Source organism: Rhipicephalus microplus, chromosome 2, assembly GCF_043290135.1.
Source record: "Rhipicephalus microplus isolate Deutch F79 chromosome 2, USDA_Rmic, whole genome shotgun sequence".
In the NCBI taxonomy this organism is placed as follows: domain Eukaryota; kingdom Metazoa; phylum Arthropoda; class Arachnida; order Ixodida; family Ixodidae; genus Rhipicephalus; species Rhipicephalus microplus.
The window spans coordinates 61,159,020-61,174,027 of record NC_134701.1 but is presented as its reverse complement, the minus strand read 5'-3'; the positions used below and the strand labels follow the sequence as shown (position 1 = coordinate 61,174,027).

At 43.3% G+C, this 15,008-nt stretch overlaps 1 long non-coding RNA gene across 2 annotated transcripts; it reads right to left on the bottom strand.

The window, feature by feature from the left end:
- Window positions 1-8,963: 8,963 nt before the first annotated feature.
- On the bottom strand, window positions 8,964-14,524 carry LOC142796262 (uncharacterized). Of its 2 annotated transcripts, XR_012893669.1 has the most exons (3): window positions 12,329-14,524; window positions 11,632-11,805; window positions 8,964-11,081 (listed from the first exon to the last, which is right to left on the bottom strand). It is a non-coding gene; the product is annotated as an uncharacterized LOC142796262 (long non-coding RNA). The 2 variants fall into 2 exon arrangements; XR_012893668.1 differs by lacking the exon at window positions 12,329-14,524 and having other exon boundaries at window positions 11,632-12,322.
- Window positions 14,525-15,008: the final 484 nt, after the last annotated feature.

Below are 15,008 nucleotides of genomic sequence, written 5' to 3'. Positions count from 1 at the left end.
AAGCATGCGAAGGGGAGGTGACCGTGTTGCAATTTTTTGTAGGGAAACGCCATAAAATGACGCTAAACATAAATGTGTAATGTTTCATGTACAGAAATATGTCGCAGATGTTTTTGTAAACAATTGTTTGTGCTTGCGCAACCATGCCAACTGGAACATGCATATTAGCAACACTAGAAGCTGACATGAAGCGCTGACACTCGCGATGATCCTGGCCCAGGACACTGCTACATAAACCAACTTGAGCGCACGACAGCTAACCACAGTTTACGTTAACCCGAGGGGACGGCTGTAGCAAAGAAGCACATATGTACTGTTTATAAATTTGGGTAGGCAGCACTGTAACCACTGTTGACGTTTCACGTAGATTAACGTCTATTTGAAAAGTAGTGCCGAGGCCTGGCGTAGCTCTCTGGTAAATTGCTTCATTGTCCAGCAGAATGCTTGGGTTCAATTTCCGCTAGAACCATGACATTTATTCTTTGCCTTCGTGTGGTCGACGCTACCGATGTCGAGTATTTCTTGACGCTCGTGAGTTAACATTGCCCATGTGTGTTCTTGGAGTTGCTGTGTAGATACTTAGTGTCAATTACTTGTGGAACATGCCCACATACCCGCCCGTAAGTGTGTGCAACTTTCCGGCGGGAAGCGCTTGACAACATACACGACGGGATTGTGACATTATTCATGTATTGACCAGTGCGTCATTTTCATCAAGCCATATTACCCTCCCATGCTAATTTTGGTTCATACCAAGTGAAAGGGATGACAGTAAGAACACTCAAACATCATCGGCAAGATAGATGTGCTCAAAGTCATGAAGTTCAATACACTGAAGTGAACAAAACAAACCACGCTCGTTGCTCGGCGCTGGCGTTTACCAGCAGCGTCTCGAGCATACATTTCTGAATGTTTTGGCACCCAGCCAACGAATAGTCGATAGCATGGCGGGAGAAGACGGAAAAGTGGGGTGCCGGGAGGAGAGAGAGAGAGCGAACGGCGAGAAACATGGTGGGGGCTCTGCTTGCTCGGAACGTGCGCGCCCGAAGCTATTTCTATGAGAGAGGGTGGTGGACGGATCCCGACGAACACCTGACATAGCGAAACTAAGAAATGCATTCGCATATAAAACTGTTTTCCGGGCTGGTTTGGAGCTCACCGAGAACTGTGTCCGTGTTTCGTTCCGAGACTACTATGACACAAAAGAGGCTACAACAGCGAGCAAGGATAGGCAACCGAGATACGAGCATGACCTCCCTGGACCCATTACCACCTGTCTTCAGAAACAACAAGGAAACACCAGAGGATCTAGTGCAGTCTGTTTTACGAGAAGGGCGAAAAAATCTGCGCCTGGACCAGCATTTTTTGCGCTTTCGTTCCTGGCCGACGTGATCCGCTAAGAGGTTAGGCAGGTGGTACAGAAACCCCAGGGTAACGCGCAGCCAGAAGCGCCACTCTAACAACAGCCGACAGTGACCTATGCCGATGTGCCACTGCAAGGAGCTCATGGACATGCGGACGGCACAGGCACTACACCTATGCAGTACTCGATGCCACCGAGCACTCTGCAATGATTTATTGATATATGGGGTTCAATGTCGGAAAACCGTCCTATGATTATGAGAGATGCCGTAGTGGAGGGCTCCGGAAATTTGGGCCACTTGGGTTTCTTCAGCATGCACCCACTAAAATCTGAGCACGTGGACCTACAGAATTTTCACCTCCATAGAAAAGTACCCTGATTCCACCACACGTGAAGAGACTTGAAAAATCACCGCCATATACACTAAGTGAATGATGTTAGAGGAGCTTGCTCGGAGGCAAATGGGGCATTTCTTGGCGAGACTATTTCCTTAAAAAAGCCTTGTTAATGAGCCGGCATATGATGTGTATGTCGAAGGCAGCGTTGTGGGGCACGTTCAGTGACTGCTATTGCACAGTGTCGACAACACCAATCGGAACGTTAACCCCTTGCCCCTTTACGCCATACTGACCATTGCAGTGAGGCAAACGTCTAATGGTCATAAATGAGAGACGTGGAGCTATCAGGCATTATTGAACTTGGTTGAGAGGAGGCAGGGGAGGACGCTTGGGAGGATCTCTGTACCTGCGCACAACACTCATAGTAGGGACGTGTCACATGGTGCCATGCCTACGAAGCGACGAAAGCGAAGTGAATGTAGTCGCGAGGAGGCGAGTGCGCGGGCCAAGGAAAACCGATGGCTTGTAGGGTTTCTAGATGAGCCCCTCCCCCCCCTTTCAGGGTGCAGTCACTTTTTAAATACTAGAGTGCCGCCTTCCGCTTGGCGGCTGCCATTCAATTTCCCCCGTCTCGTCACAGCTGATTTAGTGAGACACGTGTGCGACGTTTTCTCGGGTGAAGTGACCAGATTTTGCGTGCCACAGTCCACAAACACTTACGAAATGGTATAGAACGTTCGGATTTTTGAAAGATCCCGAACAGCGATTCTTGTGGCTGGTAAAGTTCAAGCGTGACAAGTGGCAATCTACCGACTATTCGTGTTCGTGCAGCGTAAGGTATGGCGTTTCACCAATTCAATAGAGATAACTCATAGCACTGTCACACACGCACTTTTTATCGTGATCAAGCCTGATGTGTTTGACTTTCTCATGCCAACTGCAGAAGGACACCAATCACTGTTTAGAAATTTCATCGCGATCGGGCATAACCGCGATCATCAGTGCACCGGGTGCAATACACGTTACTTTGCATAATATGTACATACGTATTCAATTCGTTCATTTTGGATAGCACAAAATGCGTTGTTCTTAAACGCTTGCTGTACACACAGTGCTGTTGAGTGAAAATGTAGGCCCTACGTTGTGCGCTTGTGGCTGCCGGGGCCTTTAAAGATTAGTTTTTTCAACATCATATTGGAAACACGCACCCTGTCAGTTTATCGTCAAAAATTATTTTCTCACTTTCCCTGTTTTTATTAGGAAGCCGACACTCTCTCACTTTTATCTGATTAAATCATTGGCTTCGCCTGCAGCAACCTGCCAGCCAGATTGGCGAGGCCAAACGCCCTTTGACTGGTAAATCGACGGCTACCTAGAAAAGACATGCGCTCCGGTAAACTTGCTGTGAGTTGTAGCGCTTGTTTTGTAAATTTATTATTATCGTCCTTATAAAGTGGTGGCATTCAACATTGACGTATATTGTATGCAATCTGTTTCTCATTGTTGTAAAGTTGTGTGATAGCTTCATTTTACGATATAGATGAACACTTTGAGAGAGTTACTGATTTGGAATATTTTCCTGTGGAAAACACGCTAAACCTGGTTTGGTAGTCAGTGTCTGCGTGTGAGTCTGGATTTGATGCCATAGAAGCCACACGTTCAGCACTAAATACTATGACATGTCTTCAGCAATTTCTTTCGGCCAATCTGCTGTTTGCAGTAAGGTAAAGGCAATGAAAATGAACACTAAAATACTGTGGGCTGCAAGGTGTTGTCTGTAAGTGAGGCAGCTTATCAATCATTCGAAATGAAGATATGAATACACTGTGACAGTTTTCTTTCTTTCCTCACAACAGCGAGGAGTTTTTGTTTTTCTCGGCAGACAAACGGTTTTTAAAGTGTTGCGGAAAGCACACTACACACAGTGACAATGAAAGGTTATGGAACTTGGGTGCGTGGGTTTCACATATGTAACCTATACGAATAGTAACCGACTTTTCCAAAAATATGCTAATAGAAGGTATTAACGTGGCTGGTGTGGGCGGTAGTTTGCTACTGCAGAAAACTCGAACTGTTATTGTGGCTTTAAACTTAAAGATTAGAGAGCAGAAATTTGACACTTTCGTACTCCGTATGCGAAAATTTGTATTTCTCCTATGTTGTTTAAGTGCCACATGTTTTGTCCAAACTATGTATGGAGCCACGCGACTACCTTTGGCTGTTCATCGTGGCTATAGGCAGCTTGCGGAGAGGGCACCGTAATGGCGGATACCGAAGTTGACGACGCTGTGTCTCTACCCTCTAAGGCGGTGGAGGAGGGCACGCGCACCGAGGAACCCAAATAGTTTGGGTGGCAGCGCACCATCTAGTGGGCACTGCTCGAATAACCCGAGAGCCAACCGGAGCGGCGATTTTGAGAGGATCCGAGAAAAGTGGCAACACTGATGTATAAGCCAGCGGCCACCGGACAGGGCACGAGCTTTTGGAGCAAGCTCATAAAAGAGGTATACGGGTCGTATTCCCGACAGAGCACCCCTTAGTTATCACTTTGTGGAGGCTGGTAACCTCTACCGAACGTGCCAATACCATCCGCCAGAACTGCGAGGGTTACCTGTAAATGCATCCCGGCCACAAAATTGTGAGCGCAGCTTCAAAATTGAGGAATACCTGTAGAGTCATCAAAGCACAGACAACTTCTAAAATATCAACCCCGAACAACAATACCAGGGAGGTATAGGTCACCGAGCCCCTACTTTTCAGCAAGCTCCTCAGGGCGTCGTTCACCAAGCCCTCGTTGGAAAACCTCTAACGCAGAAAACCTCCATCGCCGAGTTTGAATGATCACGACCGATTCAGAAACAGGTGCTTTAATAGGGACGATGCTTCCGATTGACGTGTGTTCGTAGATGCCTACAAAGTCATTGCACTGGTCGATACAGATGCAGATTATTTAGTAATTTCTAGCAAGCTTTTTCAACTTCATAGAAGTACAATTTATATTATTAAAAAAAGGAGCCGCAAGCTCGTACAACAGTATTGCCCATTAGGGACCCAACCAAAATATGGACAGCGAAAAGCGGAATAAGGTGTTTCGCGTATATCACCAGCTTTATTGTGGTTTGTGATGCTCGATAGCATGATCACCGGCATGAATATTTTACGAGCTAACGGTATTGCACTAAACTTGCGGGAATCTTGCGTATTTTCTACGGGCTCTATCATTGCTATCAGTTCAGTGCTATCAAGCTAGATTGCTAATTCAGGCTCAATCAGTTACGATTCATGCCATTCAGTATATATTGTAATTATTTATTAAGTTTACCATTAGGGTCAAATGGCATTACAGAGAGGGGTGGGTTATTTACAATCAAACATTTAAATGAACAAACAGTGAATACGGTTAGAGCGTACAAATAAATCTCTTGAAATACAATACCTGCTAATACACCATATAATAATGCATGTTAGATAATACAACATCGAACCTTAATATACAATTTTAGCTAACGAATCACGAAACAACTTCTTATTACTAATAGCAACGATGTCACCGGGAAGTCTGTTTCACTCCTTTGATGCGCAAAGCAAAAATAATTGAAGAAAGTTTTCGTGTTGCTTGAAGGAGTGCCTACTTTGGGATGGCGGTTTATGCGGTGGCATAAGTGCTCTGGGTGAAGAAGTAGTTGGTCATGAGAGATGGGATGATGGTATATTTTGTGAAATAGAGTCAAAGGGAGACTTTTTTGGGAGACGTTAAGGAAGGGAGTGCAAGGTATGTTTTCATGGTTGAAATGCTTGCGGTTCTGTTAGAATAGGACAATATAAAACGATCGGAGTTATTCTGAACAAGTTCAAGGGAAGCTACCACCTTATTATAAGTGGGGTCTCACATGGCTGTAGCATATTCTAGTTTAAAGCGTATTATTGTTTTATAAAGGTGCAGTCCTAAACCGTGTGGAGCGTTAAAAAGTTACGTCGTAAATTACCAAGCATGCGGTTAGAATTGTTAATAATGTATTCAAAATGAGGTGATCAGTCGAGGTTAGCTGCTATGTCAATTCCAAGATACTTATAACAGTTAACAGAATTCAAACGACAGTTATTAAAATAATAATCAGGTAAAGTAGTGTTAGTTCTTGATACACGCATGGTTTTACGCTTTATAAAGGGCCAGTAAACAGCCCGGAGATCCATAAATTTTTGAAAAGAGAAATATGTGCTGTTTTTCTTTGCGAACATGCTGCCGCAATAACTTTGCGAATACGGGCTATATTAGGGAAGTTACAAGAGTTGGAACATCGGTTCAAACTCATTTAAAATTTTCGCGCGGCCTCGCTCCCTTTATTCCTTCCATGAAGGGGAAGGCGTAGCCCATCGTCGTAACTCCGCCCACTTTGGCAACGTGCGAACACATCAGTTATTGACGTCACCAGCGAACTCGATCAGTCGCAACGCACTTCCGCTTGCTGCGAAGCGTGGTTGTTTGTTTACCGTTTGCCACACCAGCCGCGGGTCAACCGTGTAAGCGTCGGGTGCCAAGTGTCGACCACAAACTCTCAGGTCCCCGACGTACGTCGCTTGATGGCCGATTCACTTCAGCCATGCAGCGCACAGGGCCCTAAGTTAGAGGCACCCGGCACCGAGGCTTCTCTGCTGCCCAGTCGATTGATATGCAGCTGATGACAGAGCAACGCTTTTTAATCGTGTTGCTTATGTCAAGGGTGAAGTACGTTCGTACGTGCGCACAGGCACTGTAGTTGATTGAGGAGTGCACACGTGCACACGACAACTGTGAAGCTGGGGCCGAATTCAAGAAGCTTTCTTTTGGCTACGCATTTTCTTAGCCAAAAAACTCTCTTATCTGGAGTGATTACTATAGCGTGGGTACGAATTTAACCTATTCGGCACTTAAGAGGGCAAGGAGGACACACGATAGCCGTTGAAACGACAAGGAAAAAAAGAAGTGTGTGCCGATAATATCAAGGTAGCACGCAAAGCGTCTAGCATCGAGAGTATACGATGATAGCCAACGATTTGCTGCATCTAAGTTTAAGTTCCCCGAGCGTCTGCTACAGCGCTTACGGGATGCCGCGTACGTTGCAATAGACATTTTGGTGTGCTTTGCAAAGCCAAGCACTCGCCTTTCATCAACGACTCTAGCTAAAAAAGAATTTGCTCGATGGCCTTAAGCCATCGAGCAATCCGTGCACTATCTCGCCAAGTATAAGTAAACAACACTCCAGGTGCACCACATCAATGAAACCACGCATAAATCGATGCATAAAATGTTTGAAAATGTGCCTCAAATGTCTTCCCCTGTTTAACACGACCAGTTACCTTACATTTTAATGAAGCTGCGCTGCTACTCAACTAATCCGGTGTAATCGAGCACGGTATAGTGGTAAAGGTAAGGGTGTTTTGTACCTAGACGTAAAAGGTTGCCTTTATTACAATATTCTTATTACAAAACACAGGAGCGACTTTTGTGCCTGCGGATAAATTGTGCAGAAATAGAGAACAGCAGTAATCAAATGAAGTTGTGAGTGGTATTTCGCTGGTTTCATGCACATCAGTATTTTTGTAAAACCGGAATGTGAGAACGTGCATACGCTTACGTTTAGATATGGGTCTACGTAAAACGAGGGAGACTCGTCGGGAGGTCTTTCCGTGCTAATGCTTTTCACAAAACACGGTTCAAATATTTCATCCAGCGTTGTTTGAGTGAGCAAACAAAGCGAAAGACGTGTATACGAGTCTTAAAGTCGAGAGGCGTTATCACAGGTGCAAAAAAGACAAAAAAAAAAGAGAAAGAGAGACTCGTTTCGTCTCCACGAAAGCTTGAAATCGATAGATAATAAAGACAATTTTCTGGCCCAGCAGACGTCAAGGAAAGTTTCCGCAAAGCAGCGTCGGATGCTTGGAGAGCATAAAAAAGTGGAGTACGCATTTTATGGGAGCGAGAGCCACACATAAAGCGAGATGAAGCGCGACGTTCTTTAGGTGTGACAAAATTGATGCTAACTAGGGGAGTTGTGAGTTAATGAGCCAAATCTTCCTTAAATAACGATAATGGAACAAACTGAGCATTCATCTAGTGAAAGTGACACTAGTGACAGTGAATTCATAATAGTTGACTAGCGTTGTCGCCGGCCGATACATATTTCTATTTTTTATTTATATTTGGCAAACTATGAGAAGGTAGCGTGCGTTAGAGCCGGCTATTCCAACATCATGACAGCAATGTACAAGATAAATAGTGCTTGATTATACAGCCACACGTGGCAGTTTCTATCTTCTAGTAACCTTGGGCAAACGCGTTACAACTATTTTTTTAATTTTTGACCAAGTTTCACCACACGTTTTTGCATTTGGCGTCATTCGAAGCATTGAAGATATATCAGCAATATAATGAATGCAAGCAGTACTGCAATGGACGAGAGATTACAGCGCTTAGCTACGCTCTAGGAGGTTCTGGGTTCGATCCACAGTGTCACCGAGCACTTTTTTTTAAGAGGTTGCCCAGCCTGAGATCATGCGTAGCAGCGGGTACTAATTTTTTTGAGAAAGTGGCTTTCGCGCTTTCTTCTTTCACTTCTCTTTTGACACAAAAGCGCTATGCCGTGCTCCTTCATAAATTACATAACTCAGGGTTCATAATTTTTCCTTCCATCCTCTCTTATTGCAAAAGTGCCCAGTGCTGAAATACCAAAATCATACCTGGTATATTACTTTTTACGTGCTTGAATATTCTACCAGCGATCAGTCGTCACGTTGTTTTGAACAAAATGTCCACGTGCAGCGAGCTAATTGCTTGCGGCCAAGTTGACTGCTTTTGTCGGGACACATTTTCGTGCTAATTTGGTGGGCATCATTACATGCAGCAAGGTCAAAGAACACGGACAGTTAGAGAAGACACAAACAGAGTGATTAGTTTGTGTCTTCTCTCCCGCTATCTGTCTTGCTGCGCGATTCAGTGTATACAATAATTAAAAATTAACTATAGCAGGTAACCGAGTTCTGCTGAGGCTCCCCTATTGTCCTGAACAGAACAGAACAATGACAATTCGATTCGTGTCATAGAGAGATACTCTGCTTTTGGTTACTACAATAAATGTTTAAACCAAAGTTTATTTTTTATTAACAACAGTTCCAGTACAGATGTAAGGTGCATGGACAAAATTCATGTATTCAGCTTGACTAAGTTTGTGACATTTTAGTAATTGCCAACCGGCTTTACAATATGCATAAATATCACACACATGTACAACGACGGGTGATAGCTTGTTTATTCCGATTAAAATTGATATGTTGAAATCGACATATTCGGCCAACGCAATGTGTACAAGATATCCTACGTAGAGTAGCTATGATATTATCTAGTCTTCACTGGTTGGTTTCATTTTACCCCGTTTCTTGCTCATGACTGTACGTTGGCAAAGGAAACAACTTTTTCGAATGCACATATTTTGTGTGAGGTTACATTTATTTTTATGCAGTAAAAACAAATTTAAACGTATAATGGCTAAGAAGTAAAAGAACTAGAAAGAAATTCAGGTAAGTCAGTACCAAACTTACCCATCAATGATAAACAAATTATCATTTAAAACATACATACATACATACATACATACATACACTGAGGTGTATATATTAGAATGAATGGCTATAAAACAACAATTCTAATACACTCATTTCGAATATGCAGAAATGAATTTACAAGAGAAATCCACCAGCACTGTTATGTCTGAACTCGGTGTTACTCGAACCATCTCGGAAAAGTTGATGCATAGTTTCTGCTGCTGCCCAATGACAAGCAGTTGTTTAAAGAAACACAAGAATAAAGCCCTTGAAAAGGTCATGCTAAAGAAAAGGGCTGTGCACCAATATTTCGTACGTGTCTGCAATATTACGCTGTTTACTTACATAGCTTGGCTCATTCACAACACACTAACAAAGCATGTTAGGACACATGGCTGAAAAGCGGCACAGCGCAAAGAAATTCTAGACAATACATGAATAATACGATTCTAAGCTACTACGCTCCTTGGTGCAACAGTGTTTATATTGACAACTAAAGACCCTATTTCGTTCCCTGAAAACACTCCTCCAAAAGACTTCAAAGTTTGCACATCAACACATTTCCCATACAGCTGTCTGTTAGTCTGCTTGAAAAAAATTCAGTTCACTGGTGGGTAAAGGCTGTACACTAATTATGTGAGGTGATGCCCAACTGCACTGCATGTCTTGCTACATATGTGGCAAGACTTGCAGTGGCATATATACTATGCCACTGCAAAGCGATTATTTGTCATTTGCATGAAACAGGGATCACAATAAAAAACATAACATTTACCTTCACACAGTTCAAAAAATGTCAATAAATTTCCATAGAGTTTTCACAGCACATCTGAGGATAGTAATATTGGTTGTAAACACATTGTTACTTCCACTAATAAACTATTTTAAGATGCCAGCTTCAATATTAGAGTTTACCAGTACCTTTGTAGGGCTAAAAGATTGTACAGGCACCTAGAAAAAGATAAGTAAATGCACGCTATAGCTTCATATAAATAAAATAAATACTTTTATTTTTAGTCTGAGTAGAGCTCCATAGATGATGAGTCACTTGCATTACACTACGAACAAACCTATCCGAGGAAAGTATACATTGAAAAAGTCACACTTACACAGTAGAAACAGATAAGTAGACTGTTGAGGGACGGACAAGCAGTGGGATAACAATACACAAGCACTAAAATCTAATGTTAAGATATACTAAGAGTAGTGATGATCCTCTTCCTTCCAGACACAATAATCCACATAGATTCACTTCCCCGAGTTTATACACTCATGGCATCATTGGTGCTATACCAAAGAATGTAGACTGAAGGACTACATCGACTAAGGACAAGATCAGCGCATCCAAAGATTTATTTCTTGTACTACAAAGAATGCAAACACCGTTACCATTGTCGACTATGGATGCTGTGACTTATGACAGGTAAATGCAGAGACACGCGGGCACTTAACACGCATGTTAGAAACTTCAGCTCAAAAATATTTGCCCAGTAACACTACAGCAGCCTTTAAGTTAGTGTCATAGTTTGATATCTTCTATGCAAAATATATAGAATTTGAAATGCAAGCAAAGGAACTGCTGAATAATGCACTGCCAATAAGTTAAGCGGCAGCTGCACAGATTGTTACTACGTAAACAATTCAAACTGCTCCTGACATCACAATGTGCTCTTTCTGCTGTCGTAAACGTTGAGCAGGAGAACAGTCACTGACAGTCCCTTTATACTTGTTGGTCTTCTGTGCTCTGTTCTTGTTACACTGTACATGACCGTGGAGCACCGGATCCCTTGTTACTGCTAGAACTTAGAAAAATACAGATCATTGTTACAACCATGCTACATGCAAGAGTGTAGAGTTGTTAACTATGTGCTCATATTTACAGATGTCGTATTTTCAGAAGCTAATGACAAGCCTCAACACACACAAACAGTGAATACTGAAATATATTTTATTATGATACAAGAGCAAAACTACAATGTTATAGATGAAGGCATGAAACTTCTGCCAGGCATAAAAAGGCAATAAAGTTTCTTCTATTTTGACTTTACACTAGGTGCGAGAAGCAGATCACAAATAGGTTAACTAAGAAACACAAGTTAGACTGCATTACAACACAACAGCCAATTTTCATAACTTTAAGGCTGTCTAACATAGCCAGCTCACGATACTGCGTATAGGAGCAAATGGGCAGTCTAGAAGACACAAAGCACTTGTGGATTATGAGTGTGCTTGTTGCTGACATCTATTATTCTAAAAGAAGAAAACTTTTCAAAAATGCACTTCATCAGGGGAAATAATCATACGCAACAAACACAATGGGTTCCTATAGGTGCCACCAACACTCACACTCACCAATATTGTTGATACCAGTCCCTTGCTAGATGGATATGCTGCGTCCTGCACAGAACACCAAAGGAGCGCTCCATGACTTGGCTTTCATGTGTGCTGGCTGCATCGCACTGCTGCTGAAGTAGGCTAGCCACAGACAGATGAGGAGCCATGGCTTTGAAACACACTGAACGTCACCTTTAGAGATCAACAATGCATACTTAGGTCAGGTACAATTTGTAGAAAAATATATATCAATATGCAATCGTGGTGAACACGTTCGGCTGAAACACAAGCCACATCACTGAGAGAGAAAAAGCTACATGAAGTAAAAGATGCAGTTACTGGCCCTATGTCGTCTGAGGCTTGTTCAATAGGTCTTTCTCCTCAAGTTGTGAACAGCCAGGCAATTTTCATCCACTTGCTATTTCCTACCAGAACACTCGATCCACAGAGGGAGTCACAAGCTCGAGAGCTCAATAAGGAATCAAAGTATTCGTGCTCGTTTAAAAGCACCAGCTTTTGAGTCTCTGATGATTGGAGTTTCATTCATAAGCCGCAGGCTTTCAACTTTCAACATTCTCAATTATCTTGGTAATGTTGAATAAGAATTATGTGTGAGAATAATACAGGTATCCACTGCAAGCAACCATGCTTGGGTTTTCAATTTGTGCACAGTAAGTGGTGTTCACTTAATCGTAGGTATTAAAGAAAAACTAACCCTGCAGCCAGCCGTTAGGCAGTTTTGTGCCCTCGAAGCTCCCAAGCAGACTGCAGTCCTTCTAGATGAGGCTGCCATGCATGCTTCCAGGCCACATCAGCTCAATGATAACAGTCCCAGCAGTGACATAGACTTGCACAGTTAGGGAGCATGTGTCCTTCCTATTTTTGTACAGGTGCTCCGAGTCATGATGAGGATTGATGTGCCAGTGTGTGCAACCGATGCATCACAGGACCTTAACAAGCCAATCTCTGCGATCTCTTAAGAGCCAAAAACGAGATATTTAAAAACAATCAATAAAAGCACTCACTTCTAATACTTCTTTTACGAAGCTATCACTTCGTCAAAGTGACCAAAATCTGCTATAATCACTTTCAAATAAACTGAAGCTTTATGTAAAATTTACGTACTGCAATATATATGTCCTAGTGAAGTATTGCGCGACCACAGTGGTAATCGTCTATAGAACTAATCTTCTAAAATAACATAAATTTCTTAAGTGCTACCTGGCTTCTGGAAAATAAATTCAAATTAACTTTCCAACTATCAAACGTGGTAAACCGACAGGCCCAACCTCATAATCAAACAAGAGCTCACTTGTATCAAATCACAAAATATTCTGATGTATTTGCTCCATATCATATGTATGTATATAACAGTAGTAGTAAATGTTTCATGCTTCAACTTACTATAGAGAAACATTACATCTGATGGGCTCAAAAACTTGCACATGTTATAGTACCGCATGAATTATAGTACCGGTGAAATTCAGTTCTGCAAGGTGAACTCACTGATGGCAGCATTTAGTAGCCGTCGGTGTCATGATGACCAAGTGTGCTCTACGGCCAACATGCAAAGGGCATCTGCAGACTGGAAACTGCCGATGACCGCAATGAAGGGCTGGCCAGGCGTGCACGTCGATTGATGAAGTGTAAGAACTCGCCATGACCGGCTATTGTCAAGGCTCTAGTGCCGTGCAAAACTATGGCCAGACGAACTCGGAAACTTGTAGTTAGGCGGTATTGGCCTACAACTTCATCTAAAGCAAGGCACCGGTGATATCTTTGCTCTTTATGGGGGCCGGAGGGAACCTTGACGTTCACGGGCTCTCGCTGCCACATAGAACTCTCAAGTTCTTACCGAAGAACAATCTAGGCGCGCTGCCAAAGTAACACGATCCACTACAGAATCTAGCATCTCGCAGCTTTGGTTCATCACATCACAGTGCTAGGACTATGGTTATCACAAAAAGGAAAAGTGACGAGTTAACAAACAAAAGCGCCAGGCTCCACCACCACAACGTCGCAGGGCAAAACAGTTATGAACGCCGTCTTTCAATTTTTGGTCACACGAGCACAGCTTGTTCACAAGTCTTGGAACGTCAACACAGCACCACTGTTCACAACGAACATCGTTTCACTCCCGAACACTAGATTGCTCTCAAGAAAATAGAAGCGTACGGGCTAACCAGTGGCGAAGCAAGAACCGAACACAGCGCGTAGTTCATACGTTTCCGTACGTACTTGGGGTCACTCAAGTAACGTGTCAAAACGCTGCCAATCCGACATGTCGCACAGCAGCCAACTGAGAGACTGGAAAGTCAAGCGAACGAACTGTTACCGGCAGAAAAACACACATTGCAGGCTTCTCGAGTGCTTGTTGCCGTCGATACACCGACGCCGATCCCCGCTTGATAACCACACCGACGCACAGGCTTCGCTGCGCGTCACCGTACACCATTGCACGGCTGCAGCTTTCCGCACTGCTTACACGCATCGAAAGAGCTGCCGTAATCACAACGCATCCGGTCGAACGCTCAAGTAACTCATGCGAGAAGCGTTTGCTGAAAGTAGCACCGACCGATATGCTGTTTACGAAGCCATGTTGGTTTCGACAACTGCGCAGCACGTAAGAGAGCTCTTAGGAAGTACTTGCGCTATTTTCCCGGCATGACAAAATTTGCTCTTATGTGCGAGGGGGATGATATGATGAACACGACCGGCGTGCCAGATGAAAGAAGTGTTTTGGCAACGTCACGGAGGGAGCTGATGTAGAGGGTATTGCTTCACAACCAATCACAAGCTGTGCCCGTAGGCCAAGCCGTCGTCTGCTCGCGTTTGTCGTCTGCTTCAATCAGAGCATGCGATAGGACATTTGCCTTCGCAACGCTATTATTCTCAGGTGAAGTGGTCACTGCGTCGCACAAAATACATGCCAGTGGCTCGCTCTACCTTTGAATGATGTTCGTGCGCCAAGTTAAATGGCTGGTAATTAACGCAGGAATGAATTCAGCCAAGGTTTGCTCCAGAATCGTGCAGGTTTACATATTTTCGGTGTCATACAAAGTTACTAGGGTCATTTTATTTCGACTGCTGACCATATTATCACGGTCCATATCGGTGTCTGAACAGTGAAGGTGAAAATGCATGATTTGTTTGTAGTTCCATGCGTAATCACGTGCACCCCTAATAGGCGTCGGTTTACAAAGTTCCAGATTGTCCCAAAGTGTATCGACAGCTGTATGTCAGACATCGCACCCATTGGGCAGTTAGAGCCAATGGAAGTACACTAGAGCACAAGCTTTATGAACCACTCGCTAGAATCTTCCTCTAATTTTAATTTCCCATAGCATGCAAGGAATGTGCTTCCATTAACCTCTTTGGTGATAATTTTCACCAAT